Consider the following 21,998-nt stretch of genomic DNA (forward strand, 5'->3'; position numbering starts at 1 on the left):
CAGACCCTGCGCCTGGCATGGATCAAGCCACCCACCCGATGCCCCTCAGCCCTCCCCCTCTTCCCGGGACCAGGCTGGCGGCTCCTGGGAGCTTGCCCGGGACCACAAGAGGCGGGCACCCACCTGGGCTAGTGCGGACATTGTGGACCTCGTCCATGATCTCCGCACCAGGCACAGGAAAGTGGCCGGCTTGGGCAGTAGAGCTGCCAGCCTGGCCACCCAGGAGCAGGTGTGCAAGAGAATCAAGGGCGTCCAGTGAGACCCCCGACCCTGAGCCCTGAGCTTACAATGGCCATCCTGGGACAGACCAAAGGTCCATCTAGCCCAGTAGCCTGTCTGCCGACAGCGGCCAACCCTAGGGACCCTGGAGGGGATGGACCAAAGACAGTGACCAAGCCATTTGTCTCGTGCCATCCCTCTCCAGCCTTCCACAAACCTTGGGCAGGGACACCACTCCTACCCCCTGGCTAATACCACTCCATGGACCCAACCTTCATGACTTGATCTCACTTCCCTTTAAACTCTGTTCCAGTTCTAGCCTTCACAGCCTCCTGCAGCAAGGAGTTCCACAGGTTGACTCTTTGCTTTGTGAAGAAGAACTTTCTGTTACTAGTTTGAAGGCTGCTACCCATTCCTTTCCTTTGGTATCCTCTAGTCCTTCTTTATGGGAACTAATGAAGAACTTTCTGTATGCACCCTCTCCACACCACTCCTGCTTTTAGAGACCTCTATCCTGTCCTCCCTCCGTCTCCTCTTTTCTAAGCTGAAAAGTCCCAGTCTCTTTAGCCTCTCTTCATATGGGACCTGTTCCCAACCCCTGATCATTTTAGTTGCCCTTCCCTCTCCCAGCCTCTCTCTTCCCCTCTCTCACCTCCTTTTCCCAGTCTCCCCCAGTTTTGTTCAATAAAGACAGATTCCATTTTGGAAGACAAGTTATCTTTATTTTGTACATCAAGAAGAGGGGCTAGGGAAGGGTAAGTGGAAGGAGGTGAGGGAGGAATGGGGCACGAGCCCCCGATGGGGAGGACTGGGGTGGCTCTGTGGGCTTCTGGGGGTGGAAGCTCTCCTGCAGCCCCCCAATTGTCCCCTCTCCCCAGATGGCAGTCTGCGGCAAGTGCAGCCGGGCTGATGGCCGAGTGCTGTGATGTGCCCAGTGTGGGCACTCAGGGCACTCCAAGCCAGGACTGCTTTGCAAGCGGGGCACCCCTGAGAACTGTCTGTCCGGGGTGGGGGTCAGGTCCCTTTAAACACAGTCCTCGGCTAGCCTGAGACAGCATCTCCACACTCTTAAGTCCTCCTCTGATGCCCGGCCGGCACTGCTTCCGGCCATCCTTAAGCCCGCTTCAGGGTCCACTTAATGTGGACGCGCTAGTTCGAATTAGCAAAACGCTAATTCGAACTAGTTTTTAGTTCTAGATGCGTTAGTTCGAATTAGCTTAGTTCAAATTAACTAATTCGAACTAAGTTAGTTCGAATTAGCGCTGTAGTGTAGACATACCCTAAGGCAGTTGTTAGCCCCCAAACAAAACTTTTGAAAGTGTGTCAGGGAGCGACGCACCAGGCAGAATCCTGATCTTTCTTCTGCTTCTTGAATGATTTATCTGATTTCTACCTTGTGTGGTCCCAGATTGCTTCAGACCAGTGGGTCTTATCCATAGTAGAACTGAATATTCTCTCCAATTCTGTTCCTTTCCTCCCTCCCACCTCTCTTCCTCGTCCCTTTTCAGGGACCCTTCTCATGTGCAACTTCTCATACAAGAAGTGCAAGCACTGTTAAGGAGGCTCTATACTCTCTGCACTGCAGATCAACGTTCTGGGATTCAATTTTGTGGTTTCAATTTAGACCTGTAAATTGAACACTGAGGATAGCTCCTGCTGGTGCCTGTACTCCTCATTGTTGCAAGGAGTAAGGGAAACCAACAGGAGCATTTGCTCCCATCCGCCCCCCCCCCCCCCCATTGTGTGGATGCTGCCAAGTTTGGCTTAAGGTAAACCGACTCCAGTTGCAAATTCTACATAGCTGGAGTTGCGTATCTTTAGTCGACCTTCCAGGTCTAGTGTAGACCTGGCCCTAGAAGCTGGAGCAATAGAGAAAATCAATCAGGAGCAAGGGATTCTGTTCCCAATATTTCCTAATCCCAAAACCCAAAGGCAGACTAAGATCAGATTCATGAAAAAGCTGAAGTTCTTCATGGCCTCTCTGGCTTCCATTATTCCTTCCCTGAATCCCAGGGACTGGTACACTTGAAAGCTGCATACTTCCACATGTCAATAGTACCATCCCATGGGCAGTTCCTGCACTTTGTGGTCAACAACACCCATTATTAGGTAGTGGTTCTCCCCGTTAGGATATTAGCTGCTCCTCAGTGTTTAGCAAGGGCTTGCCAAGGAGGCAATAGATACAAATATTCCCACATCTAGATACCTGACTTACCAAGGACTGTACCAAAGCCCAGGTGTAGTAGCACATGAACCTGATAAGATCAACTTTCGATGAGCTCAGATGAATACTGAATTGCCAAAATTAACTCTAAACCCTACCCAGTGGATAGGGTTCAGGACTCTTCTAGACTGAGGCGAAGCCAAAGCATTCTTTCTGGAATCCCATTTTTTGATCATGGGCACTAACATAGAAGACCTAAGGTGATACCCTACTTTTACAGTGTGAAATTGCCTGAAGCTGCTCAGTCACATTGCTGCTTGTACCTGTGCAGTAAAGGATGCAAGACTTTGGCTCTGACCTCTTCACGCCTGGCTGTGCAGACCAAAACCAAGATCACCTAGAAAAGTTAGTTACACTTCCTCCTCTGGTTATTAAGTCCTACCTGTTGTAGCTCAACCTGCAAATGGTGAGTTCAGGAGAGCCCTTCTCCAGGCCCAACCGTTGATGTTTCTAGTCACAGGTGCATTGGCGATGGGATGGATGGTGCCCTTAGGAAGATGCAGGGCCTCTGGTCTTGCGGAACTTTGGCTTCATATTTATGTCAGGGAATTAAAAGCAGTCCATCTTGCTTGCCAGTTGTTCCAGGCCCATCTGGAAGGCAGATGTGTAATCAGTATTAACAAACAATATGACAGAGATGTTTTATATAAACAGATAGGGTGGCGCTTGCTCCTTGCCCCTATGTCAGACTGTGGGATGTCTGCATCATCCATTCAATATATCCAGAGGCATCGTATCTTCCTGGTTCCCAAAATGAACTGGCTGATCATTTCATCAGGTCATTCCACAATCACGAGTGGTTCCTCTGCCTGAATGTCAGAATCAACATCTTTCCACAGCGGGGATTTCCCCAGATAGATTTGATCATGACAACCCACCAGAGGAACCAGCAGCTTTGCTCTTTCCTGAATCACAGACCAGGCTCACTTGCAGATGCTTTTTTCATCCCTTGGAAGGACCATCTACTGCATGCATTCCTGCCCTTTCCACTTGTACACAAGGTGCTGCTGAATGTCAGAAGGGAGGGGCATCAATGATCTTAATACCACTAGTGTGGCCATGCCAGCACTGGCTTACCACACTTCAGACTTGTAAGTGGACTCACTGATAATTCTGCCCTTGGTTCCAGACTTATCACACAGGACTATGGCCACCTCTGGCATCCTAATCTGCAGTCTCTCCATTTCATGGCATGGAAACTCCGTGGCTAAACCCCTTGGAACTCACATGCTTAGACCCTGTTGGATAAGTCATCTTTGGCCGCAGGAAGCCATCCACTAGCATCACTTATTTGGCTAAAGGGAAGAAAGGCTCCATTTGGGCATTACAAAAGGACATCCACCATTACAGTCAGCAGTTCTCTTTACTATTTGCTGCATCTGAAACAGCAGGGTCTGTCAGTATCATCAAGTATACCTGGCCACTATCCACCCCAGTTCGGTCAGTCACTAAGTTTTCACTAACACCATAGTGGGCTACTTTCTCAAAGTATTAGTCTGTACCTTAAGTAAAACGACCATTTCCCCCCACAGGATCTCAACCTGGTGCTCTCTAGACTGATGGGACCTCTTTTCAAGACACTAGCAACATGCTGTCTTTCCTGGAAAGTAGTGTTCTTGGCAGCTATAACTTCAGCAAGGAGGCTGTCTGAGCTTCAGGCCTTACCTTCTGATCTCCCTTCTATGAGTTTTCTGTAAGGACAAGGTGCAGTTGACCTTTCTCCCAAAGGTAATTTCACAATTCTGCACAAACTAGAACATTTTTCTTCCTGTGTTTTTTCCTATGCCACATGCTAGCAACAGGGAATGATCTGGGCATGTTGTGACTTAGCAAAGATCTCTGCCCTTGTGCTGATAGCACACTCCACAAGAGGCATCCTCAGAGGTGTTCCTGGCACATATCCCCAGTTCAAGGCATCTTCAGGACAACCACCTGGTCATTGATCCACACCTTTCCATCACACGATGCCATTACGCAGCAGGTCACAGACAATGCTGCATTTTGTAGAATGGTCCTGCAGCTGGCGAACTGCTGAGCTCAACCCCTCCTCTTAGGTGATGCTTGGGAGTTCCCTACTTGGAATTGACATGAGCAAACATTCGAAGAAAAATGGTTATCTACCTTCTTGTAATTGTTGTTTTTGGAGGTGTGTTGCCCATGTGCATTCCAAGATCCACCCGCCTTCCACTCTGTCTGAATATCCAGCAAAAAGGAACTGAGAGGAGGCAGGTTGATAGGGACATAGATTGAAGGAGTGATTCCAGGGGGCTCCACAGCTGACCCAACATGTACTGTTAGGGGAAAAGCCTTCAGATGACTTTGCACACGGTGCACGTACCTACTAGAAAGGACATGAGCAAAGCATCTTGAAGATCAATAGACACAAAAAGCTAGATAACTGGTTTTCCCCCCACATTGCCACTTTCTCTGCCCTGAGTCCTAAAGTGGATGGTACCAGGAGCTTATTGTTCTTTTCTGCAGTAAACTACGAGGAATGGCCCTTAATTGTGATAATGAGAGAAAGAGAAGAGACAGGTCATTTCATATGACCCTCATGGGAGGTTGCACATTGCATGCTAGGCTGAAGAGGGAGAAAGCATTTGTGGAATCTAGTTACAACATTTTGGGCAAGTCCCAGAGATTTAAATCACAGTTCCATGTTCAAAAGATTGTCAAACTGATTTTTTTTCACACTTTATTCCTGAGGATTTGTTATTCCAAAAATATTAAAGGACAATATCATCTTAATAGTCACATTTTTCTCTAACAGGTTTTTCTTACTGTTTTATACACACATGTATGAGATAAATAAAAATGAAAGGTAATTGAAAGGATAATTTTTCTTTCTCTCCTCTCCCTGTTTGTTTTCTTTTTGTATTTGACAGTGCTCTGTGTATAGCAGTGGTCACCATCCGGCAGATCTTGGAGACTGACAGGTGATCCTGACTGGTTTGGCTGGAAAGGTATCAAGTGCCAGAACTTCAGGTGCCCCTCCCCACACTGCTCTGCTGCTCCTGCTCAGAGCTGCCCCCTGGGAGCCTCCTGCTTGTTGTGCAGAGTAGGGGAAACAGAGGCAGGGGGGGGAATTTATTTCCTTGTATCATGCCCTGGAATAATGTTCACTGTTGTAGGCCACTGTACATGCCCTTCCCCAGCCACTCCAGCAGGGGGCTCATAGAGCACAGTAGAAAAGCACATACCTTGACCTTCAGAAAACAGAATGAACATAATGACTGACCAAGGGAGCTGAAAGCCTGGTTGGGCTCCTGGGCAAGGTGTGTATATGTGTGTGTGGGGCGGGGGGGGGGGGGGGAGAGGAGCAACTCCACACTCCCGGAAGGGGTAGGACTGAAGGTGGTAGGGGTGAGATGAGGGCAGTCCGTCCTCAGCACTGCCTGGACCATAGCACTGCCCCCCCCAAGCACTTCCTGAAGCAGCCTGCTCGGTGTCCCCACCTCCTCAAGTAGCCCTAATTGCTTCACTCAGTGCCGCATGGAGCTCCATTAAGTGCCTCATGATTCTGGGTGCCACCACTGCCACAGCGGCAGCTGGAGCTCCGGGCCCCAGGCAATTGCACCTTTTGCTCCCCCCTGTTGGCTGGCCTGGGGCTGACAGATAGAAAGCCATATATTTGTTTGTAAAATAAATACATTAGATATGAAAATGCTTGAGACAATAACCATAGATCTCCATGATGCCATTTTAGAGAGCTGCTTTCCTTCTCAGCTATTTCTAACATTACTCTCTTTATGGAAACTAGTAAGATATATTCAACACTTGCAAACACTAAATTCTGCAGAGAAGGAAGTTCAGCTGGTGTAAAGATTATTTAAGGGAGGGGAAGATAAAACATTTAATTTGGTCTTAACTTTTCTTTTTTTAATCCACCCTCAAATAGAGAAATCCTAGATAGACTCTCCAGTTGTAGCTGCCACTCCTAAAAATATTCTTTTACTCCCTATTAAAATCTCTTTGATTACTCTTATTATTTCTTAGGGTAGCAAATACAATATTTCAGATATGAGTGAAGCCTCAATTATTCTTATTCCACATGTGACGTTGTCTGACTCAGAGTCATGTAGCCTTGTGCAGTATTCCCATGGCTTCCTCCTCACACCAGTATCTGAAATGCAGGTGGGTGTGACTTGAGAGGCTAAAGGAATGGAAAGTGATAGTGTAGCATGGCTGTAGGGCAAACGGGTACTTTTGTATGGAGGTTCTGACCGAATAAAAAGATTTATATATTTCAAGACAATGTATTCTCACCCTTTTCATTTGAATTCTCCTGATACTTCACCAGGTGCCATATACTGGAGGTGGAGCCAGCAGCAACCATGTGCCATATACTTTGGCCAGGTGGAGAGAGTAGCAACTAGGGCCAGGTTCAATATCTAGGGGTTCCTTTCCATCGATACAACACGAGGTATAACAGTCAACTCGAACTAAGGACTTAGTTCGAGTTAACGTTTGACTGCCGCATGTAGCCGCGGGCAGTTGGTTCGGACTAAGGGGATTTAAAAATCGCACCCGGACGGGAAGATGCAAATAAAGCCCGGGATATTTAAATCTCGGGCTTCATTTGCAACTTCGAATGCCTACATTGGCCTCCCTAGTTCGAACTAGGGGGCTAGTGTAGACATACCCTCACATCTTGCAGATATAAAGCAAAAATCTCTTTACATACAGTAACTAACAACCATGTCGATTCATTTCAGGAAAACAACATTCCCTAGACAATTTTTGGCACCCACTGTATCAAAACTACATGAAAGTCCCCTGCCTTTCAGCAGTGAAGACTAATCCATACAGTAGCTCTTTATTAGTCAGCTGCTTATCTCACACTTTAACTTGTGCTAATCTCTCTCTCTCTCTCTATATATATATATATAACATTCCTTCAGGACAATAGAATGACATCACATGTCATCTGCATCCAAAGGCTCCGCCTTCACACGGGCTCCCTACCCCAGACACTGTTCAGGAACCAGCAAAGCTGCCTGGCCACCCAAGCTGGGCAGATTCTGCCTCCCAAGGGTCCTGCCTGCTCAGCTTTGGCTTCAGACTTTCAGGTGGCCTGTTCCCTGGCCCAGGGCTGCTTCAGCTGGTGCGAGGCCCAGGATGTGCCCCACTCACACCAGGAACAGAGGCAGGCTCCCACACCTTAGGGCGCTGTGACTGGCTCCAGGACTGCTTGCTTGTGTCACTGTTTTTGGCGCTCACGGGCTGCTGGGCCAGCAGGGTCAGGAGAAGCACCAGGTACAGAGCGAGGTGCCCCACATTCCCAACAGCCTGCCACCCCACCCTCCACCGTGTCCCGAGTGGCCATGTCCTAAGCCCAGTGCTGAGCTGCCCCATGAGACCCAAGCCCAGACAGGCTCCCTCCCACCTAGCCATGTGTGGGGCTGCAGCAGTGTGTGGCGCTCCTGCAAGGTGGGTGAGGAGGTGCCCAGCACGGACCTGAGTGGCCCGGGCCCCATTTGCCTGGCGCTGCAGCCTCGCCCTCCCTCCTTCTCTGTGTGGTTGGAGCACCAGCGCTGGCTTCCCACTGCGGCGCAGGGTGGGGGTACAGAGAAAGCCCCAAGCCTCACTGCGTGGGGAAGAAGCACTCCCCCTCCTGGGCTGGGGGAACAGCAGTGCGCTGTCTGGAGGCTTTCCCTGCGCTCCTCTTGGCCAGATTCCAGCTAATGGGAGCAGCGGGAAGCCAAGCCTGGGACTGACATAGGGCCTGAATACAAGTAAGTGCCTCCCACCCTTCATGCCCAGACCCTGCACCCCCAGACCTTCACTTCCCCCCCCCCCGAGAACTCACACCCCCAGCCCACTCCTCCCAGCCAGACACCTTGCCACCAGCGTGCTTCTGCCCCCTCCCGGCCAGACACCTACCCCCACCCTGCTCCTGCCCCAAACCCCTCACCGCCCTGCTGAGACTCCACAACCCAAGTCCCCCTCACTCACCCTCCCACCGAGATCCCGCACCCCCAGCCTGCTCACTCACTCCCGCCACCAAGACCCCGCACCCTCAACCCTCTCCTGCCTCCTACTCCGGCCAAACACACTGCCCTCAGCCTGCTCCTGCACCCTCCCCTCTCCCCCAGCCAGCCTGCTCCTCCACCCTCCCTTGCTCCTGCACCCTCCCTCCTGGCCAGACATCCTACTCCCCGCCTGCTCCTGCACCCTAATTCCCACCCAGACCTCGCACCTTCAGCCACTCTACACCTCACCTGCTGCCCAGATCCTGCATCCCCATCCCTGTCCCACACACTTAATCCCTCATTTTTGGCCCTGCCCCAGAGCCTAGGGGCCCCACAAAATCCACTAACCCTGGAACCCCAGAAGAGTTCATCTGGACTGAGGCTTTGTTCCCCTCGGGGCTAGAACACCAGGGAAGTGACGTGTTTCAGTTGGAGGCCATATCAATGAGGGTTGGGGGGTTTTGGAGGGGCTTTTTTTTCCTTCTCACTTGTGTGGTCGCCAACTGATTTTTCTGTGGGTCAGTGGCCCCCAACCCAAAAAGGTTCCTGTGACAGAGTCCCCACTCAGGCCCCTTGGTCTGGGACACTTTTTGGTCCACGAATCAGCCAGAGAGACTTCTGGTGCAGTCACCCGTGATTTTATTGTCAGTTCCCACCAACTTCTATTTACAAAGCTTACAGTCCATTCAGTCAGCTCCTCCATCTGCCTGGGAGCACACTCAGCCGCTCGCCGCTCCTCCTTTCCCCGTCCTGGCTGCCTTCCTCTGCCTTATATAGCCCTCTCCCAGTGAGGCCCACAGATTTTTCTAATAGCCCTTCAGGCCTGGGCTTATTCCACTGTGGCCATCACCTCCTCAGGCAAGCTACAGTGGCAGAGCTCTGGCCTAGCCAGCCGTCTGTCACAATTCCCCACCACTGCCAGCAAGAACAACAATGCTGAAACCTTTTTGTTTTGGACATACTTTACTTCATTTAAAATTAAGCCTGGCCAAGCCACATATGGCCACAGCGTCCTGTCCCTGGGCCTGATCCCGGGGCAAGCCCTGTGGTCCAGGCCTCATCTGGCCACAGTAAGGGCCAGTGGTGGCCCTCCCTCCTGCTGCAGCACGGGTAGAAGAGGCCAGGATCTGGCTGCGGTGGATAGAGGGAGGTTGGCAAGCATGGCAAGCAGGGGGTGCAGCCCCCTAGTTTATTTATAGCATAAAATCCGGTCTTGTATTGTGGAAGTGCAGACATCTATTTTCATTAGATACTTGGGTCTCTAGCTTGCAAGTCCATCTACTCCAATGGCACGTGTGCAATGGGAGTTTGTGTGCACACTTCAGAGCTGTAGCGTCACTGTTTGAAAAGAGTGTTGCTCTGTTGTTGGGGTGAAGAGATACGGCTCATCTTCACTCTAGCACTGGGCAAGCAATTAGATCCCACATAATGCTAAGGGGGAGTATGGAGGGTTAGCTCTGCATGTGGGCACCACTACCTCACACATCACACTTGCCCTTACTTGGGGAGTTGCCCAGATTCTTGTTTTTTTCTTTCTTTGCATTTTATCTGAGCAACTTTTCCAAGAAATGCAGTAATGGAGAGAGTTTGTTTTGAAACCAGACATCTGCATGCTTCTTACCTCTATAGTTCAGAGATAATCCCTGTTGATCTACAATGGTTATAAAGCTTCAGAGGGGTACCTGAGTTAGTCTGTAACTAAAAAAACTTAAAAAACAAGTAATAGTCTAGTTAGTAGCATCTTAAAGACTAACAAATACATGTAGATGGTATCATGAGCTTTCATGGGCACAACCCACTTCTTCAGATGACTGGAGTGTTAAAAGTCCAGATCCAAGAATAAATAAGGGAAGGGGGGGGGGAGGAGAAAAAAGACAGTTAATAGATTGTTCAAGTTATAAGAGGCTGATAAGAACAATTAGCTCCTCCGTTGTTTGTTTCGTTGGTTAAGTCAGTAGGATGTGGAAGGTAGTGTGGGAGCCAGCTGATTTCCCTGTTCATTCCATTCTGATAAGAATGAAACTTGTAAATGAAGTTAAGTTCCAACCCTTCCCTGTGTTATGTTAATTCTCATGCTGTTGAGGGTAGACCCTAATATTTATGCAGCTGGGGTGTAGTGGGAGGAAACGCCTTTTCCATCTCTCTCTAGTCCAATAAACTTGCTGTGTTATTTTCATTAGAATTGGGTCTCTAGCTTGCAAATCCATCTACTCCACGGGCACACGTACAGAAAGAGAACTTGGCAGGACTGAGCCTGTCTAAATTACAAAGTCTAGGCATTGGTATTACTTACTTCTTATGTGTGATAAAAATGAAATGGAACCATTATAATTCCTAGGTTAGATACATGACCATTTCTGCTTTGTTTTACACTGGAAATTCCTCATACACTCATACCTCTTTGCTGTCATACTGCCAGTACAAATGCTGTTATAAAGTGAAGGAAAGTCAAGGAAGCTATCAGTGTGTCAGTTGAAGTGCCCATTACATCTTCCAGTGTGCATTCATCAAATGCATTTGTTTAGATAGGTGTACGATGACTATTCCACTGCCAATGGGAGGGTTTAGTTTCATACTTCAACTAATTTTAAAAACTTCAGGGGGTAGCCAAGTTAGTCTGTTACAGAAAAAAATAACGAATGGTCTGGTTGCACTTTATAGGCTAACAAAACGTGTAGATATCATGAGTTTTCGTGGGCACAGCCCACTTCTTAACTCCAGTCATGTATTGTTAATCTATAAAGTGCTACCAGACCATTTGTTAATTTTAAAAAGTTAGCTAAAACTAAACTGTTAAAATAACGTTATCTAACAAACTAACAAACGTTATCTAACAAACAAATTAGAAACATGGACATTCAGAGTGACATATCTGATCTTGCAATGAAATCCATGAAACCAGCGGTAATAAGCCTGTGCCCAGGAGCTATAAGGCTGCATTCTATCTGCATATTCAGAATTATGTCCAATTATAGGAGGAAGTCTAAAGTACTGGGTGATTTTTCATGTGTGTCTAGTTACAATAAAGGCCAAAGTACAACCATTCTTATTCTCCAGAGGCGTGTCTTGTAAGTGATTAGCTCTTTAACATATTTTTTGGGGGGAGGGAGGGTCATTAAAATCTCTGATTTTTTAAAATGTTTAATAGAAATGTTTTGTTACACAAACTGCCAACATTCAATATTTTTTCCGGGCTTCCCTATTATGGATGCATGCCAGACTGTCCTTCAGATACACTCCTGCAAGTTGGGAAGGAAAATATATTTGAGCTTGGAATAATTGCAATGAATTAAGGATGTTAAGGAATGAATATTTTGCTAATCGTGATTAGTCAATAAGGGTAGCTTTGCAGAGGGTAGCTCCCAGAGCAGGTATGGGCCAGGACTGAGCAGTCATGGCTTTCCCAGTGGCTCTTACTACATTTAAAATACAGAGGTGCAGTGGCCCTGGACCAGTGTGAGCCAGGACTGCTCGATCCTGGCTCACGCCAGTAGCGTCCAGCAGGAGCAGGGGCTGGGGAAGCAAGTAGTCAAGTACTCGCTTACATCCTCTGCAATATGAGCAATACAGCTTACAAAATGGACCAGGTCTGCTATGACTTAATTTACTGTATTGGGGTTGCAAAGGCTGAAAGGTAGGGCTGGATTAGGCCCAATATGTTCATAATTGAGACAGTATTTCTAATCATGACTAATTATTACTACCATATAAATAACACCTGCTGAGAGAAAGAAAAGAGAGAAAAGCATCATTTATGAATCTTACAATGCAAGTCTATAGTGTTTTCCTGCTGTTCAAAAGTGTGAATAATACTATAATTTATGGTGCAATAAATTAGACGAAAACATCTTTGTAAAATGTTCTTCAGGAAAGCTTATTTGTTTGAAGACGTGGTTAGGTTGCCAGGTGTCCAGTTTTTGCCTAGACAGTTTGGTATTTTGGCCTTCTGCCTGGTTTAAAAAAAACAGAGAATACCGAACATGTAATATGTCCGGTATTTTCTGTTTTCCTCAGATGGCTGGCTGGTGGCATCTGCGAGGGTGCGGGGAGTGAGAAGTGCAGTAATTTAAAGGTGCAGCAACCTCTTTTTTTTTTCCTCAACCAATTTTTCCCTGCCTGTTCGGGATTTTTTGTGAAGGTATATGACAGCCCCTACATGTGGTGGAATTAATGGGGATAATTGATAACATATGAGGTTAATCATACAAGGGGGTTTGAGAGAGAGGATTTTAAAAAAGCACATTTGGGAATGGCTGAAGGACCCATTCTGCACTGCCTTACACCTTGCATAGTCATTTATACCTATGCAGAGTTAATGTAAAACATTATCATTCTGATCAGGTTGTGTATTACACCCACTTTGTACAGGTGTAAATGTTGACATAAGGTGCAAGACAGTGAAGAAACAAGCCCTTACATTTTGTAAAGTTAGCTCTTAGATCAGGCTGCTGCTGCTTCTTCTTTATCTGAAAGTCTAAATGAGATGTACTCAGTAGTGCCCAAACGAAGCTAGTGCCAAATGATAAGATTAGGTGGAATGTTCTGAGTTATTGATATGATCTGCTGATAATGCTTGTTAGCTCTTGATAGATGGCACATTTCATCAGTCTTGCAGAACTTACAAGCTCTTTTGTCAAAGTCATCAGACCTTCTAATCTGTGGAAGCTACAACTTGTCTGCAAGGAACACAAGAAACTCTGTATTTGTGGGGTATTTGTAAGCCAAATAGTTCTGGTTCAGATTGTGAATTTTGAAAGCAAACTGACTTCACATCAGAAAGTCTTTCCATGAACCCCTCTCATAAAAAATAGTGATAGAAATGTAGCCGTGTTAGTCTGGTGTAACTGAAACAAAATACAGGACTATGTAGCACTTTAAAGACTAACAAGATGGTTTATTAGGTGATGAGCTTTCGTGGGCCAGACCAACATCCTCACATCAAGTAGTGGAAGAAAATTGTCACAACCATATATACCAAAGGATACAATTAAAAAAAAAGAACACATATGAAAAGGACAAATCACATTTCAGAACAGAAGGGGGTTGGGGGGGGGGGAGGTAAATGTCTGTGAGCTAATGATATTAGAGGTGATAATTGGGGAAGCTATCTTTGTAATGGGTAAGATAATTAGATTGTTTATTCAGACTCAGGTGTAAAGTGTCGAATTTAAGCATGAATAACAGTTCAGAGGATTCTCTTTCAAGTGCAGTCTTAAAAGGCTTTTGAAGCAGGATGCAAGTAATTAAGTTGTTGAGAAAATGTCCTTTCTGGTTGAAATGGCAAGAAACGTTTTTTTCTTTGTGATCCTGTCTAATATCTGTTTTGTGGGCATTGATCCTTTGGCGAAGTGTGTGAGACGTTTGTCCAATGTACATAGCAGACGGACACTTTCGACACATGATAGCATAAATTATATTTCTGGATGCGCAGGAATATGTAGATTCTCTGGAGCTCCAGACCCTTGGCCCATCCACAGTGCAGCTAGAGCACACAAAATCTACTAATCTAGCCTCCCCTAGTGTGATGGGAATGTGAGGAATGTCTTTCTTCTTCTCAGTTGGGAGCCATGTCTGTGAGGGTTTGAGGAGACGTGGGGAGTTTGCTTCTCACTTGTGTGGCCCCAGACTGAATTTTCTGTGGGTCAGCAGCCCCAGACCAAAAGAAGGATTCCCACCCCTGCATTAATGGATTCCATGACATTTTCATCAAGAATGTGGCTTCTAATTGAGGAGGTATTTTGATGAGAATATTCTAAAAGAGAAGGCATTTCTGGGTCAAAATTTGAAAAGGGATAAGATAAGTGGGATAGCGTCTCAACTTTGCCAAGTTTCCAAGGAGTTACCTATTCCAGAACATCTAGGATAGGGATGGGAGAGGGGGAATGACCATGTCCTCCAATAAAAGAGTATACAAGCTTTAGTGATCAGTGGCATGGCCAGCTAAAAGATAGTAAGTGACTTTTTTCAAAGGCCATGCAGAGTAACAGACCAGGCAGAAGACAAGATTCTATTCTTCAGTCTTCTGTTACTGCCTCCAGGATACCCCTAGTATGCTGTCCTTCAGATCGTCCAACCTTCTCAAGCACAAAGCTATACACAAGAAGATCACACACCTTTCTGAAAATGGAGAGATGAAACAAGTGCCTCCAGAAGACAATATTGTGTTATTGAAAAGAAACAACTGGAGGGTATGCTTCACATGAAATGGATTAACAGCTGTATGAGAGTGAAAAATCTGAATTAAAGGCCAAATTTAGAAGTGGTGTAAAGAGATGCATTTTCACTAACTTTGATGAAGTAATATCAGCTTATATTAGGGGTAAATTTGGCCTGGATTCTCCAACATCTATGGTGAGATCAGTCCTGTAAAAAATGTATAGAAAGCCCCAGTTCTTGTTCTCAGGAGTATATACTCTAAGTAACAGTTTCATGTTACATTTCTTCCATAAAGGGGGAATTCTGTGCCAAGAAATAAAAATTCTGTGCACAATATAGTAAAGTTCTGCATATTTTATCAAAATAGCACAATGTGATCACAGCAGTTTTATTTATTTTGGTAATTTATTTTAACATTCCTTTCAACAAGTATATCTGTAATCATATAGGGTATGTCTACACTACAAAGTTAATTCGAACTAACAGACGTTAGTTCGAATTAACTTTGATAGGTGCTACACATACAAACTGCTAGTTCGAACTTAATTTGAACTAGTGGAGCGCTTAATTCGAACTAGGTAAACCTCATTCTACGAGGACTAACGCCTAGTTCGAATTAAGTAGTTCGAATTAAGGGCTGTGTAGCCACTTAATTCGAACTAGTGGGAGGCTAGCCCTCCCCAGCTTGCCCTGGTGGCCACTCTGGGCACCACCAGGGAAACTTGTCTGTCTCCCTCCCGGCCCTGGAGCCCTTAAAGGGGCACAGTCTGGCTACGGTGCCCGTGCCAGGTGCAAGCCTGCCAGCACCCAGCCAGCAGACCCTGCACCTGGCACGGCATGAGCCAGCCACCCAACCCTCCGCCTCTTCCCGGGACCAGGCTGGCGGCTCCCAGGATCCAGCCCGGGGCCACAGGAGGCGGGTGCCCGCCTGGTCTAGTGCGGAGATCAGAGACCTCATCCAGGTTTGAGGGGAAGCCTCCAACGTCCACGACCTCTGCACTAGGCACAGGAAAGTGGACGTCTAGGGCAGGATAGCTGCCAGCCTGGCCACCCAGGAGCAGGTTTGCATGAAAATCAAGGTGGTCCAGTGAGACCCCCGACCCTGAGCTTAGAACATAAAAACATAAGAATGGCCTTACTGGGTCAGACCAAAGGTCCATCTAGCCCAGTAGCCTGTCTGCCGACAGCAGCCCACACTAAGTAGTCTGGAGGGGATGGACCAAAGACAATGGCCAAGCCATTTGTCTTGTGCCATCCATCTCCAGCCTTCCACAAACAGAGGCCAGAGACACCATTCCTACCCCCTGGCTAATACCACTCCATGGACCCAACCTCCATGAATTTATCTAACTTCTCTTTAAACTCTGTTCTGGTTCTAGCCTTTACAGCCTCCTGCAGCAAGGAGTTCCACAAGTTGACTATTTGCTTTGTGAAGAACAACTTTCTGTTATTAGTTTGAAGCCTGCTGCCCATTCCTTTCCTTTGGTGTCCTCTAGTCCTTCTATTATGGGAACTAATGAAGAACTTTTCTTTATGCACCCTCTCCATACCACTCATCCTTTTATAGACCTCTATCATATCCCCCTTCTGTCTCCTCTTTTCTAAGCTGAAAAGTCCCAGTCTCTTTAGCTTCTCTTCATATGGGACCTGTTCCAAACCCCTGATCATTTTAGTTGCCCTCCTCTCTCCCAGCCTCTCTCTTCCCCTCTCCCACCTCCTTTTCCCAGTTTCCCAAGTTTTGTTCAATAAAGAGAGTTTTTGTTTTTGAACTCACATGTCCTTTATTTTGTACATCAGGAAGGGGGGCTAGGGAGGGGTAAGTGGAAGGAGGTGACGGAGGAATGGGGTATGAGCCCCCGATGGGGAGGATTGGGCTGGCTCTGCGGGCTCCTCGGGGTGGAAGCTCTCCTTCAGCCCCCCGATTGACACCTCCCCCAGATGGCAGCCTGCGGCAAGTGCAGCCGGGCTGATAGCCGAGTGCTGTGATGTGCCGAGTGTGGGCACTCAAAGCCAAGACTACTTTGCAAGTGGTGAACCCCTAAGAACTGTCTGTCCAGAGTGGGGGTCGGGTCCCTTTAAGCACAGCCCTCGGCTAGCCTGAGGCAGTAGCTCCACGCTCTAAGTCCTAACCTGATGCCCTGCCAGCACTGCTTCCAGCCAGCCTTAACCTCGGTTCAGGGTCCACTCAATGTGGACATGCTAGTTCGAATTAGCAAAATGCTAATTCAAACTAGTTTTTAGGTCTAGATGCACTAGTTCGAATTAGCTTAGTTCGAATTAACTAATTCAAATTAAGTTTGTTCGAATTAGTGCTGTAGTGTAGACATACCCATAGATATCAAAAATATTCAGGAAATTTTTTTTTACAGATTCCTTAGTATGCATATTAATACAGAACTTTGAGTTATAATTAATTTAAACTACACTACAGAAATGTATTTCTTGCACCCCTCAGAGGCCGTTCAAAGGCTTGGGGGAATCTAAGGTAAAGGAGGAGCTAAGGGAGAGAGAAGCAGTTGCTGGGAAGGAGCCTTTGAGTAAACCTGGAGGGTTGTTAGATTTCGGTGGGAAAAATATGAAACATTTTTTGGGGGGAGAAGCAAGTGGGGATTGTTAGGAAGTTATGGAGCCTTCCCTTCCCCAGCTAATCCCTAAGATCTTCCAGTCAGTCAGGCATGTATACCCCAGTCCCTATGTGTCTGCTGCCTCTGCTCCGTCCCCATGTGTCCCTGCATCCCCTCGTCCCACCTCATGCACTCCCTTCCATTCGTGCCTCCACCCTCTGTCTTCTAACTCCTTCACCCTTCTCCCCCATCACTGTGTGTCTCTGAATCTTCACACAGCCACCACCTCTCCCATCCCCATCTGTCCATGCAATCCCTGACCCATCCCCATTTACTCCCTTCCCATTCTCATTTGTCCCTGCTCCCTGCCTCTGTTCCTATGTGTCCTTGCACCCCCAGCTCAGCTACTCCTTCCCTACTGCATGTGTCCCTGAAACCCCTTTCTCCTGTTTCCTTGTGTCCTTGCACCCCCTTGCCCATCTCCATGCACTCCTTCCTCCAATCCAAGTGTCCCTGTAATCCCTGTCTCCATGCACCCCCTTGTCTACATGTGTCCTTGCCTCCTAGCCCTTGCCCCTCACTCAGTTGTGCCCATCTCCATACAGCTCTGCGCCCCCTGAGCCTCACTTCCTTTTCCAGGCCCATGTGGCCCTGCACTCCCACTCAGCACCCCCCTACCCTCATGTGCACTCCCAGTCCTGTCTACCCCCCTCAGTAGTCCTTCTGAACAACCCCTCTCCCCCCATCTCATTCTTCTTCACCTGACTTCACAGGCAAGGAGCTGTGAGAAATGAGCTCTGCTCTGCTCTTTACCTATCAGCTTCCTACTGCTACAGCAGGTGAACAGTGAGCCAGCTGTCTCTGTTCTGATGCCACAGCATCCCCTGCTGGGTAAAAGGTGTAAGTGAAGACCCTCTCCAGTAGAATGTATTTTCTGCAGACAAAAAAAAAATGCGGATCACATGCAGTAGAGATGTGAACTGGTAACTGGTTAACCTTGCTGAGTGATGCTTACCAGTTGCCGGTTAACCAGTGCCCAGGAGTATCCCCCTGTGGGCGGAGGGCTGACGCAGCACTGGGGCCAGGCGCATGTCGGTGGCAGCTACAGCCTCAATTGCCAGGACTGGGAGTTTGCCAGTGACAGCTGCAGCTCCAATGCTAGGGCCAGGAGCTCTCAGCAGCAGCACCAGGGCTGGGAGCTTGCCAGCAGCAGCCCTGGCCCTGGGCCAGCACAGGGCTGGGAGCCTCCTGGACTGGGGCTGCTCCAGCTGGCAAGCTCTGAGCCCCAGTGCTGGGATCATGCTTAGTCAGTTAACCAGTTAAACATTAGGTTAACCTAACATTTAACAGGTTAACTGATTAATCAGGATATTACATTGCTAGTGTGCAGTGGCACAGAATACCCCCAAGAGTAATTAAGTGTGGAAACTAGCTTCAACATAAGGAACATGGATGGACAAGTAAGTCTTGTCATGTTTACCTACTGTTGGAAAACAGGACACTGAACTAGGTGGACCTTTGGTCTGACCCAATATGGCCCTTCCTATGTTTTTAGCTGTACTCTTGAATATATCTTTGTTTCCTTTTAAGTGAAATCTCATGTAACCAACATCAAGCTTCAGTATTTTTTGTCCCAACGCTACTTAATGACTCAAACATTTTAGCTCTTTATTAGGATATTTCTAAATTTAAAAAATACTTAAAATGTGGTGTGACACTATTTCTGGAACACATTTTACATTGTGAAATACAGTATTATCTAATGGCTGGTTTATATTTTACACTAATCCTATGCTTTCAAAATATGACCTTTTATGTGGTATAAAAGTAATCATGTTAGTTAATGAACGTAAGTAATGTGTAAATTATATGGTGATGGCATCCTGTTAAGCTGAACTGTGTATTACTTGATCTTTAAATAGATATCAAAAGCTAAAAGAATAAATAATTTTAGCAAATTATCTTGCTAATTTTTCACCACAACTGCTAGTGAAAACTAGTGTGGTTAGTTTTTAATTAATTAGTGATGAATATATACCTGCTGAAATTAGATATCTATTTTTATTCCTTTTGTATTCTGTTCTAGGGAGAAGCTGGAACTGCATCATCAGTACCATTTTCATACTGTATCTGATCTCAGGGAAAGGACTCCATAGAAGAATTAGTGCAACAACCCTACTAGAGATAAAATAATAACATTAAAAGATCATTCTTCTGTGTCATGAATGCCTTATAATGGTGAGCAATCCAGTGAGTCCCACTGAGATCCAAGGGGAACTGTTTGGCACTCCTGAATATCCATCTATTATTTAGGTGGGCCTAAATAAGGACTTCGGACTCTAACTTTGTGTAACACTCCCCGTTTTTTTAGTCTTGCCTGAAATATTTTAATCCTTAATTATGTTTTATAGCCACAATTCAGGAAAGTATGTCCTGCATCTCTTTAGTTGTTAGACTTCTAATTATGCTTTGGTTTTATGACAGTTGTTACACAGTGTCAATTAGGGGCCGAATTTTGTCACTTTTCCTTCAATAGAGCAATATCTTACTTCAGAATAGTCTCAAGGAGTAAGGGTGGCAAAATTTGGCCCTTATTTATTAACATTGCTATCTTTTAGGTGTAAAATAAAATATTTCTGTTGTCTTTAAGAACTGCTTGTTTCATTTTTATAGTGTATGTACAAGAATATGACCAGCTAATAAAATCTGGCATTTAACTGTTTAGTGAAATTCCTTTAAAAAAATCATGCATTCACTAACGATGGGAATTACACAGACACAAACTCGGGGTTCGTTTGGTGGGTGGGTTTTTTTATTTTTTGTTTAATTTTACACCTCTGAAGAATAGTGCTAAACCAGGAGTTCTAAATCTACAGAAAGACTCAATGTGAACCCAGAGACTGTTTGATTTAACAGAGTTGCAGACTTAATAATGCATTATCCTTTCACTGAATTGATTGCTCAAGGATTTAAAATATAGTTATCAACCATAGGTCTATAGGTAATAGCTGACTAGTATCAACAAATCAAGGGTAGAATAAAGATACCCTTTATTCTATTACATTACACTCTTCTAACAGATTATTCAAAGCCTGAGTTGTTTTGTAGCTTTTGTTGTATCTATAGACAATCTCATGCATAAAAAATCATGATAAAAAATTAATCTTGTTTTCTGTTGTTAGTTTAATGTAGTATATTACTTTAGCCAAGGTTTAGTCTATTAGCTAACGAAGCTACCCAATTATAATTACTGATAAGATACACCAGTTATACAAAATCTCATCAAATCTTACCAAGTTTCCAATTTCTACAAAACTCAAGTAAAACTTGCAAGCTGAAGATCATCCATGTACAAAGGTCCAGTAGAAGGTCTATGCACCATTTAAGCCCTACATAAATAGGCCGTGTGCTGGTTTTCTACACAGGGTTAATTTAATCTCTGGTGCCAGGCCTGGGGAGCTCAGGGAGAGAGAGTAAACAGGAAAAACAGGACTGAGAGAGAGATTTTTAGGGGGCAGAGATTTGGGGAGGACCAAGGAATATCAATGTGATATAGGGAGAAGCATAGAGGAGACTGAAAGATCAGAATGGGAGAAGTAAAGGGGATAGGAACCAGCTGTATCTTTGAACTAGAGCAGAGTTTCTCATCTTAGAGGTGAGCTCCTTGCCAGTTGCTCAGACTAATCTTGAGTATGGCACAAGAAAGAAATAATTGCAGTGGTGAAAGTTGCATGACCTCAGATGTGTCCTCAATACAGTTGCACTTCAGTGAGTAAAGCATCTTTCATCACTCCAGTTATTGCCTTCTTGTGCTCCTTGCGAGCCACCCCCACCTTCCACCCCAGCTTCTCTAGAATTGAATGGTGAATGTGTATGTTACAGAAGGTGACATCGACAATTGCAGGCATAGGTTATGTCCTTACGATGCAAGATTCTCTCCTTTACTCTCATGACACTTAACTTAGCTGTATGAAGATATGTGATCTGCTTTATGAAGTGATCAGTGGATGCTCCATTCTAAACAGGCTCTAGCCTTCTGCTTCATGACTGGGAGCCACAAAACACAGTAGATGGGGAGGGGGAAAGACAGCTATTTTGCTAGGCTATAGCACAAAGAGATGCCTATCTGCTATTCCATCACATGGTGTTCTGGTGAAGTTCCAATGAGCTAGGCATATCACTCCTGGCAAAGGGGAGGACAACAAACACTGTGAATGTAAAAGGGAGAAAATGAGAGGAAAAGTACTGATTTAAAATGTAAAAAAGCAGGAGGTAAGAAAATAATATCGGAAATAGAAAACAGTGGAAAAAATAGTACGGAGGTGGAAAAAAAAATATAAAGGGATGAAGAAATAGAAGAGATTATGGAAGAAAACCACCACCTTAGTCTGGTGAATTTCATTTGTGCTCCTCCTGGCAGGAGTACTGTGTTTATTTGTAAAGGTATCCTGGTGCCCTTTGGCAATACTGTACCTTTACAAAAACCATTGGCAAATACCAGCCTTTCATCTTAAGGACTAACCATGCAACCTCCCATTCAGAAGAACATAAAAAATCTTCACATCCTCAGTATTATGTGAAAGCAAACTAATTTCAGCAGCCTGACTGAACTAAGTAACACCCCGTGGCCTGGAGAGAGAAGCAGTCCTCTTGGGTAACTATATTAGGGCATTTAGGGCTTTGTAGGTGATAACCAACATGATAAAATTGCACTCTGATGCAAATAGATAACTGGAGAGTTGTGTGCGGGGACCTACTTCTGCCCTGACTCATACCCTATGTAACCCTGTGGACTTTAGTGGGATTGCAGAAAGTGTGAGTCAGGGCAGAATTTGGCCTTTGTATTGTGCACTGATATGGTAC

At 45.8% G+C, this 21,998-nt stretch overlaps 1 long non-coding RNA gene across 1 annotated transcript in view; it reads left to right on the top strand.

Moving 5' to 3' along the window:
• The window catches only part of LOC112544276 (uncharacterized), a 38,086-nt gene extending 18,184 nt beyond the window's left edge, over positions 1-19,902 (top strand). Inside the window, exons 2-3 of the long non-coding RNA XR_012903016.2 lie at positions 5,329-5,406; positions 19,222-19,902. This is a non-coding gene — a long non-coding RNA (uncharacterized LOC112544276). The remainder of the gene's footprint in view (positions 1-5,328; positions 5,407-19,221) is intronic.
• Positions 19,903-21,998: the final 2,096 nt, after the last annotated feature.

This window comes from Pelodiscus sinensis, chromosome 3, assembly GCF_052426305.1.
Source record: "Pelodiscus sinensis isolate ZL-2025 chromosome 3, ASM5242630v1, whole genome shotgun sequence".
In the NCBI taxonomy this organism is placed as follows: Eukaryota; Metazoa; Chordata; order Testudines; family Trionychidae; genus Pelodiscus; species Pelodiscus sinensis.